Genomic DNA, 9,273 nt, shown 5'->3' on the forward strand with positions numbered 1-9,273 from the left:
TCCTCCTCTCCGGGTTCTGTGGTCCAGCGGAGCAGCTGGGACTTTTCTGCAAGGACACCCGGGGTCCCGCTGTGCTGTCCTGCAGGCAGCAGCACAAGCCAGGCATGACGCTGTCTGCTCAGCACGCTCTGGGTGTTCTCCATGGGAAGGACAGCATGGGACTGGGCTTGTTGTTCCAGCTTTATTAAAAAAACCCTAAATTTATTAAGATACAGCTGTTTTCCAGAGGAGGATTTCACTTCTTCAGGGCTCACCAGGGGCCAGCAGCACAGCGACTGCAGGCTCCATCCCGATGTTGGCATCTCTCTTATCGGGACGAAGATCTCCTCCGCTGCCGGAGTCTTGACGGAGAGTTCAGGGTCTTTCGCCAAGGGCGGGAGGGCCGCAAGAGAAGGCAGCGGAGCAGCCGTGACCCCCCCACTGCCTGCAGAGACCCCCAGGAGACCCCTGCAGACCACGGCACCCTGCCCATTCCCTGTCCCCTGCCCCACCAGCCCCTCCTTGCCGTCGCAGATATCCCGCAGCTCCGGTTCCTCGGGTACCGTGCGGCAAGACCTTGCGGCCAAGGACTGTGGCCCACCGATGAACCTGATGGCCACCGCTGGCAAGGTGGCTCGAGTGTCCCGCAGGTACGGCAGGCTCTGCCGGAGGTCGTCTTCCACCCTCTTCTTGTTGTGCCCTAACTAGAAAGAGCACAAGGAACTGGTACGGACCCTCCCAAGTCGGCCGGACCAGTACCTCCTCCCAGTAACCCCTTCCCGCGGCGATCTCCGTCTCCCAGAAAGAGCTGGGAGAGGTTCAGACAGCCGCAGGCAGCGGGGGCCTGGGGATGCTGAGACCCTTCTTTCATATTGCCATATGAGTCACCATTTCCAAAGGGCCGTTTTTAAAGCCTAAAACCAAGGATTTTGGCCCTAAAACGGGGCTTTGGACCCTACAAAAGGGTCTTTGGATGCTCATTATATGCCTCGGGCATTAAGGAAATGAGGCCTTGAGCCCTAAGTGAGGGGTTTGTACCTTAAAAAGAGGGTTGGGAGCCTACAACTGAAGTCCTTCAACCCTAGAATCAAAGCTTTGGACCCTAAAAATGAGGCTTTGGGACCTAAGCATGAGGCTTTGAGCCCTAGAAGTGGGCTTTGGACACTCCAAATGAGGGTTTGGACACTCCAGATACAGCTTGGACCCTAAAAATGCCTGTCTGGATCCTAAAAAAGAGGCTTTGGACCCTGAAAATGAGACTATGCAAACTAACACTGAGCCTTTGCACCCTAAAAATGAAGGTTTTGGAAACTAAAATGAGGCTTTGGAAGGCAAAGCTAAGAGTTTGGAAAGTAAAAATGAGGCTTTGGACTGTATAAATTCGGATTTAGACTCTACAAATGAGGCTTTGGTCCTTCCAGATCAGACTTTGGGGCTTAAAAATGATGCTCTGGGCCCTTAAAATGAGTCTCTGAACCTTAAGAACGGACCTTGGAGCTAATAAATTAGGTTTTGTACTCCATATATGTGGGTCTGGACTTTAAAAATGACTGTTTGCACCCCCCAAAGTAGGCTTTGGTCTTTTAAATTGATGCTTTTTGCCCTAACATTGAGGCTTGCATTATAAAAATAAGGGTTTACACTTGCAAAACTCAGGGTTGAATTTTAAAAATGATGCTTTGTAAAGCACAAAATCGGACTTGCTCACCGTAGCTATCTCCACGGCAGGTTAAATTTCTCGCCGTCTATTGTGTTTTAGTTCCCTTCTCACGCAAACCGTGGTGACAAACAGTACCCAAAAGGCTCTGGTGCTCCCAAACGGCGGCTTGATGGTCTGCGTAACCCACCTCTAGCCGCATCTCAAGGAGCGTAGGAACGGCGTTACAAGTAAATAAGGCAGCGTCCTGCTTTAGGAAGAAAGCGTGTTGGATTTGAAACCCTCGGGTAGGACAGGAGGAGCATGTCTTCTTGGGTCAGCGATGAGCGTCGGCACGTATTATCTGATCCAGAGCTGATGTCTGTCGCTGCTTTAGCTCTGGAATTACTCTGAGACCCAGGAGGCTCCATTTTCCTTAGGCTGTCACCTAAGGGAGTCGAGATAAAGACAGTTTAACAAGCGCAGGGAATAAGAAAGGAAACCAACGGACGTGACAGCAACCACCGACCACCTCTCACCAGCAGGCAGACGCCCAGCCATCTCGGTGCGACGGCTGCCTTGGGAAGACTCCCCCAGTCCCGAATTTCTTGCTGAGCGTGACACTACGTGGAACGGACCGTGGTACCTCGTCGGTCAGCTCGGGGCAGCGGTCTCTGCTGTGTCCCCTCCCAGCCAGCTCGCTGGGGCAGCAGAGCGAGAAACGGAGAAGCCCTTGGTTCTGCATAAGCACCGCTCAGCAGTAGCTAAACATCGGTGCGCTGTCAACGCTCAAAACGGCACCGTGCAAGCTGCGATGACAAAAAAATGACCTGTATCCCAGCACAGAAACCCTTCTGTGCCCGCTCACGATTCCTATTCCTATGAGAAACCCATGAAAAATAGGGCATTTGACTTATCGGGGAGAAATGCAAACACGCTCCCGGTCTCTGGCTGGCATCTGGCTTTACTTGCATGACCTAGAAAGTACGCACAAGTCTACGCGGTTTCTTCTGCACCTTGGGAAAGGCGTCTCTTGCCTCGATTTCCAAGGAGAAACTCCCAAAAGCGGCACCACAGAGGTATTCCTAAACCTCGCTAACTGAGAGCAGGGTAGGGTGGCTCTGGGGGGGGGGGGGGGGGCTGTGCGGCTGGCTATGGGGCAGGCGGTGGGCTTTGGGGTGGGGGGGGGCTGCGGGGGGGTTACTGACGCTGTCCCGTAGCGAATTACGGTGGTCGTGGGGTGACCGTTCAGCGTCCGGCCCCTCCTGGAGCGACTCTGGGCGGAGGGTACGTCAACGGTGAGCGCTGGGGGAGCTGCCCCACGGCGGGGGGGTGGGGGACACAAAACGACCCCGTTCTGCCCCACGGCTCTGTGGGGTCTCTTCTTCCCAGCCCCACGGCTTGACGGGGCCTGGCTCGTTCCCCCCCCCTCCCCCCCAGGTGGAAATGCGGAAAGCTTTGATGGATTTTGTGCAGAGGGAATTCGAAGCGCTGCGGGGCCAGGCCCGGGCCCTGCACGCCGCCTTGTAGCGCGTGGGGTGCCCCGCTCGTGGAGGAACCCGCCCCACGGCGAGACGGCCAGCCCACGGTGAGACGGCCCCCACGGCCGTCCCTGCAGCCTTACGGGACCCACGGATGGGACGGACTAACCCCACGCTGCGATGGCCGTGGGGCCTGGACGGACGGACAAACGAGCTGCCCCCCTCCCCCCTCCAGCTCCCCGTTCCTGTGCATGGTGCCAATAAAAATGGCTGAGCCTCGGGGATCTCCGTACCTGGGTGACAACGGGGGGGTAAAAAGGGACCTGGGGGGGGGGAAATTGGGGTGCTGGGGGGGGTCCCCGAGAGGGTGGGAGGTGGAGACGAGCGTGGCCTGATCCCACATGTTTATTGAAGCAGAAGCTGGTGTGTTTTTGGGGGGGGAGGGGAGTTCCCCCACTGTGCACACCTGGGGAAACCCCCCCTGGAAGGGGCAAAAGGGGGGGCTCGGACCCCCTGAAATGGGGTTCAGAGCCCCCCCGCGCCCCCCACCCCCCCGGAGTGCTGCCACAGAGCAGGGGGTCCCCAAACACAGGGTAAGGGCCGGGGGGCTGGAAACACCTTGTCCAAGTTTTGCCCCCACTCCCTGAACTGGGATGGGGGGGGGGGAAGGTGTGGCCCGGTGGGTGTGGCCGGGTGTGGCCGAGTCATCACTCCTCCTTCTTGTCCCAGGGGCCATCATGGGATGCCGGGGGGGGGGGGGGGGGGGGCAGTCAGAGGAGGTGTTAAGGGGTACGAAAGGGGGTTGGGGGGGGGTTGAAAGGGGGTTGGGGGGGGTCGTAGGGGGTTAGGGGTGCCCCCCCCCTCCCTACCTGCAGGCACGCGTGCTGGTCCAGAAGCCGGTCGTACTCCCGCGTCAGCCCCTCGGCCTGGCACTGCATGGCCTGCACCTCGTTCTCCGCCTTCTCCAGAGCTGTTGGGGGGGGTTGTCTGTGTCAGGGTCACCCCCAAAAAAACCAGCAGCGCCCCACACACACACCGTAACGCCCCCCCACACCATAACGCCCCCCCGCAGCCCTGCCCGTACTGCGTTTGCTGGCCGCCAGCTCCTCCTTCAGCTTCTCCACCTTGGCCTTGAGGGTCTCGTTCTTGTCGTGGGAGGGGGACGACGGGCCGCCCCCGTCACCCCCTGCCTCCTGCAGCTGCTGGCGGGGGGGGGGGGGCACGTCAGGGCCCGAGGCGCCTGGATGCCTCCTTCGCCCCCCCCCCGCCTCCCGCCATACCTTCCGCAAGGCATCATTATCCTCCGTGTAACGGCGGGCGGCTTGGCTGGCGCCTTCCGCCTGTTTCCGGAACGTTTCGCTGGAAGCGCCCAGCACGGCCTGCTGCGAGATGAGGGTGACCAGGCGGCGCAGGAGGCTGCGGGAGGCAGGGTAAGCCGGGCTCCGCGGCACCCCCAGACCCCACCCCCCACATTTGCCCCCCCCCCCCAAACTCACAAGGAGAGCAGGAGGGCGAAACCGGCCAGGTAGAGGTTGCGCTGGGCTCGGAAAAGCTTCATGTGGAAATGCTCGAGGGCGCCGGGGCTGCTCTGCAGGGCCACCCGCTCCGTCACGTCGTATGAGGAGATTGAAGTAGACGGACGCCTGTAATCTTGAGAGCAGACAGCAGACGACCCTTTATTGCTAAAACACACACATACTTATAGTCACATATTCTGCAAAGTCACTGTACACGTGCACAAAAATAAAATGAAATATGATTGGTTATATCAACGCTGTACACGCGCATAAACATAGGACACAATTGGTTATATTAACTAAAACATGCGAAACTTGTCTCAGTCTAATTGGTCAAGATAAACTGCCGAATTGCCGTTCCTTGTGCCAAGTTCCCTTTATCTTGGAATGTGCACCTGTGTTCTTCTAATTGGCATCTTTCTTTTTTTGTCTTCTTGTTTATTCTGTTCAAGGTCTTCTAAAGGCATCTGGAATGCTCTTGCGACTGTTAGCTACATATGTGTCCACAGTGGGGGCGGGCGATTGCCACTCGGGGACTAGCTGGGTGTCGGTCGGCGGGTGGTGAGCAATTGCACTGCGCATCATTTGTACATTTGAATCCTTTTATTATTACTGTTGTCATTTTATTAGCGTTATCATTATCATTATTAGTTTCTTCTTTTCTGTTCTATTAAACCGTTCTTATCTCAACCCACGAGTTTTACTTCTTCTCCCGATTTTCTCCCCCATCCCACTGGGTGCAGGTTGGGGGGGAGTGAGTGAGCGGCTGCGTAGTGCTTAGTTGCTGGCTGGGGTTAAACCATGACATCCATAAAAGAAAAAAAACCAACAAACCAACCATGTTACTGGAAAACACCCTTCCACTTACAGGTTTCCAAATCAGCTTCTGCTCTTTTGCCTAGCATTAACATAAATCAGGGAAAAAAGATCCTGCTTCTGGTTTTTAGATAACTTGACCTAACTTAGAAGTCACAACTACTTGTTTTAAAAAAACATTTGTGGATATAAGAAAAGATCCAAGTTGCTAACCTCTTAAGACAGCTTATTTGCATTGTGCTAGACAGTTAGAACTGATGGCCAGGAAATGAGAAAAGGTTTGAAATCCACAAAGGGTGACACTACATACAGCACAAGTTTTGGACACATGAAATGTGTTTCATATCAGTTTTGATTTAAGGATATTCCCATCAGCTTCCTGCTAACATTAAACAAGACAATTTAACACTGGCTTCTTTTAGTTCAATGTCTTTGCTGTGCTTCTACTGATTCTAGAAGGACATTATAGTTGATTGTAGAGGAAGGACATATAACAAAGTGGTCTGTTAAACAGAGCTGTTGCAGCAAATTCAGCATTACCTTGGTTTTGTTTATGGAAGAGGATGAATGAAAACATCAACCAATCTGCAGCTAATGTTGCTAGCAGAGCCTTGTGCTCTTAAACACAGTGTTCGATTTTTATAGTTCAGGGGCTTAGCTGTACATACATCTCTTTTAATCTAAATCCAAGAGCTGTATGTCAGCATGCAGAGCAGCACAAGTCAAGCTCTGTTTGTAGAAGGTGCTCAAACCTGCTTTAGCTAGCTCACTGCCCAGTTAGGCTGAGCAGGACACCAGGCACCTGGGTTTGGAGGCCCACAAGGTTACTGCCCCTGGAACTCCAAGCACAACAAGGCATCATTTTCACCTCCAACCCTCTGCTTGCCCTGTCTGCTTAGACTTCTTTGCAGTCAGAAGCAGCACAGGACTGACATGGCAGGCCAATATTAAATTAAAAGCAGCGCGAGCTTTTTTTTTTTGTACACCACAGAACCCTTGCTTTGGAAAGTGAAAAATGGAGAAAGAAACCCCTACTTTGCATTACTAGATGAAACCAGGGGAGAGAAAGGAGTGGGACAGGAGGTGAGGACTGTACTTAATGGATCAAGGGTCTCTACAGAAACACTAGTAGCAAAAGGGGGAGACACATTAAAAAGGTCTCTACAACTCATCATGCTTGTCAAAGAGTTGTAAGAGGCTGTGTTGGCTGCAAATGTTTGTCTCAACATTGCTGCTGCAAAGAGCCTCAACATCCTGTTGCTGTGGGGGAGTACGCGCAAAATGTCCCTGAAGAAACCACCATATCTGCCTGAAGCTAGCAGTGCCTACCAAGCTGTGCTTGCCCACGAGCAAGGTGAAGAAACCACCGCGAACACCTGGGCATGCGCCCATGGAGGAACACGGGGCGGCATGTATGGTAATGAGCTCCGTGGAAATGGGTGGACTTTTCGGAGAAATCGTGGGGACCGGGACAAAAAAAGAACTGCGTACTCCTCTCTCAAAAAACTGAAAAGCACCTGAAAAGCAACTGCCACTGAAAAGCAACTGAAGAGAACCTGCAGCGCTTGGAACTGGGACTTTGGCTGGAACCCGGAACCTGGACCCTCCATCACCTGCATCGAGACCGAGTCAACGGGACGTTGCTGGCTTCGTGGTGGTGGTAACTAGTCTTGCTATATCTCTTCCGTTTTCTTGCTTAGGTCTGCCTCTTTTTCCTTTCTTCTTCCCTCTGTCCTGTCGCTATTATCAGTTGTTATAGGAAATAAACCTTGTAAGGTTGTACGGCATCTGACCTCGTTTGTGTCTTAATCTCGCTCTTGGGATCGTTTAAGAACCCTCCCCAGTATTGGATCGGGACAAGAGTCCATATCCAGACCCTAAGGCTAAAGGGTTTAATGATGCCATTATTCAAACCAGATATTTTCCTACTTCACATACAGACAACTTCAAATATTAGCTGGGTTAGTCAAGAGATGCTGAGAACTCTTTAACATATCTGACCCACTTCGTCTGGAATGGCATGAGGAAATGCTCAAAGAACAGCTTCAACACTTGATTTTGAAAAGATAGCTTATTACATCTCCTTATTTCTAATTGTTGCCTTTACTTTTCCACTGAGGGAAGATGGATTTCTCTCTCTCAGAGTAGCTTTATCCAACTACAGACATGGCTTTTAGTCATCTAGTGGGTTCCCCCTGCCCCCCTTCTCTATGAGCTCATTTTTCAAACTTTTTTCTATGTGTTTTCCAAAAAGCTGGAGCGCGGGGTATTAGGACTGTGGTCCTATCAACTAGTCTCCCCAGTCAGAACAGCTGTTTACTCGCAAGTGTAACTAGGCCTTGACCTAATTTGCCTCGCCTTGTTTATAGGCATTGTCAACTTCCACTTCATAAGTAAAAATAGTCATAATGAATATTTTCCTTCTTTTGCTATCATTTTCATAACAAATGCAGAAGGAAAGCCTATGTTTAATTGCTGTGCATTACATCTAAATTAAAACACCTACAGCAGCAACTTCCTACATGTTTTACGCATTACTTGCAGTGTACAACTCGCACTTCAGAAAGTTTGCACAACACAAGAATGGGTTTTAGACTTTGCTAGCATCCAAGATCTTTCCAGTGTACAGAAGGCCACCATCTGCCTTTCATTGCCCCATTCTTCCTACAGAGGCTATAATTAGAGATTGACATAAAGGACAATATCAATTAGATGATAGATATTGTTAAGAGCAAATTCTTTTAGGCAATAGCAGGTATTTTTCAGTTGCTTGGATGTATTACTGAAAATTTGATCTCACAACTTAAAAGTTGAGGAAAATGGCACTTGGAAAGTTTTATTGAGAGAGTTACTTATGCCCAATAGAATTTGTTCCCTTTTTGGTATTAAAAAAAATAGAAAATAAAAAATCTTACTTCTCTCTCTCAACTGTACCAGGCTGCCAGGCGTATACAAAGAAGAGATCTTAAGAGAAAAAGTAGCGTGCATGGCATACTACCTATTCATCCATCAGCCTTCTGTTTAAATGAGAAGTCTCTGGCAGTTTAGTATTTTGCCAACTCTTGCTATGATTTCTCCACCATAGTGAACAGCTCCAACGTACTTCTGTTCTGAGAGATCCTAATTTTATACAAGAAGTTAAACTGATTTGTTCCAAGTTTTGTCACTTGTTCATAGCTTCACAAAGCTGCAAGCCATTTCTCCTGCATACTCCGAGAGACAACGGATAAGTTTACACTATTACAGTTCAGGGAGTTGCCCTCAGCCATCAGGGCGGTGTATGAGCCTTCACTGTGAATGCGTCTCTCCGACTCATGAGGTCGGCTTGCCTCCAGCCGGGTAGAAATTTACCACTCCAACCTTTTCCACCCTCACCACTTGGGAGGAGGAATGAACGGAAATCAGCTCCTGAACCCCCCAAATTGATAGCACAAAACAAAACAAAACCCCCAAACAACAAACAAACCAAATCCAACCAACCAAGAAAACCCCCAAAACCCCTGACCTTCACTGAAGTAACACCAGCTACACCTTCCATTCCTACCACACAAACTCATGCTAAAAAAAGCCTGCAGACACCTGCTGGCAAGTTAAAGCACCTTGCTCCTGATGCCAGCATTCAGAGAAAGCCACTTTTTTTTCCACCTTGAAGCTGGGTCAGTAGCCTGAGAGCAGTGCCAAGCCGCAGCTGCAGGCAGCCCGTACGGCACAGATATTAACTCATCTTCTCTCCAACTTCTTTTATCTCTGCCACGTACGCTTCCTATGCTGTTGCCTCATGATGATGTATTTGGCCTGCTCTTGTCCCTGAATTGTTATTTTCTTGCTTCCTGAATTGGAGATT

At 51.1% G+C, this 9,273-nt stretch overlaps 1 non-coding gene across 1 annotated transcript; it reads left to right on the forward strand.

Moving 5' to 3' along the window:
- The first annotated feature begins 1,950 nt into the window (after nt 1-1,950).
- On the forward strand, nt 1,951-2,035 carry LOC128138527 (small nucleolar RNA SNORD45). The gene has a single exon (XR_008234062.1). It is a non-coding gene; the product is annotated as a small nucleolar RNA SNORD45 (small nucleolar RNA).
- The last annotated feature ends 7,238 nt before the right edge of the window (nt 2,036-9,273 follow it).

Source organism: Harpia harpyja, unplaced genomic scaffold, assembly GCF_026419915.1.
Source record: "Harpia harpyja isolate bHarHar1 unplaced genomic scaffold, bHarHar1 primary haplotype scaffold_54, whole genome shotgun sequence".
NCBI classification, from domain to species: domain Eukaryota; kingdom Metazoa; phylum Chordata; class Aves; order Accipitriformes; family Accipitridae; genus Harpia; species Harpia harpyja.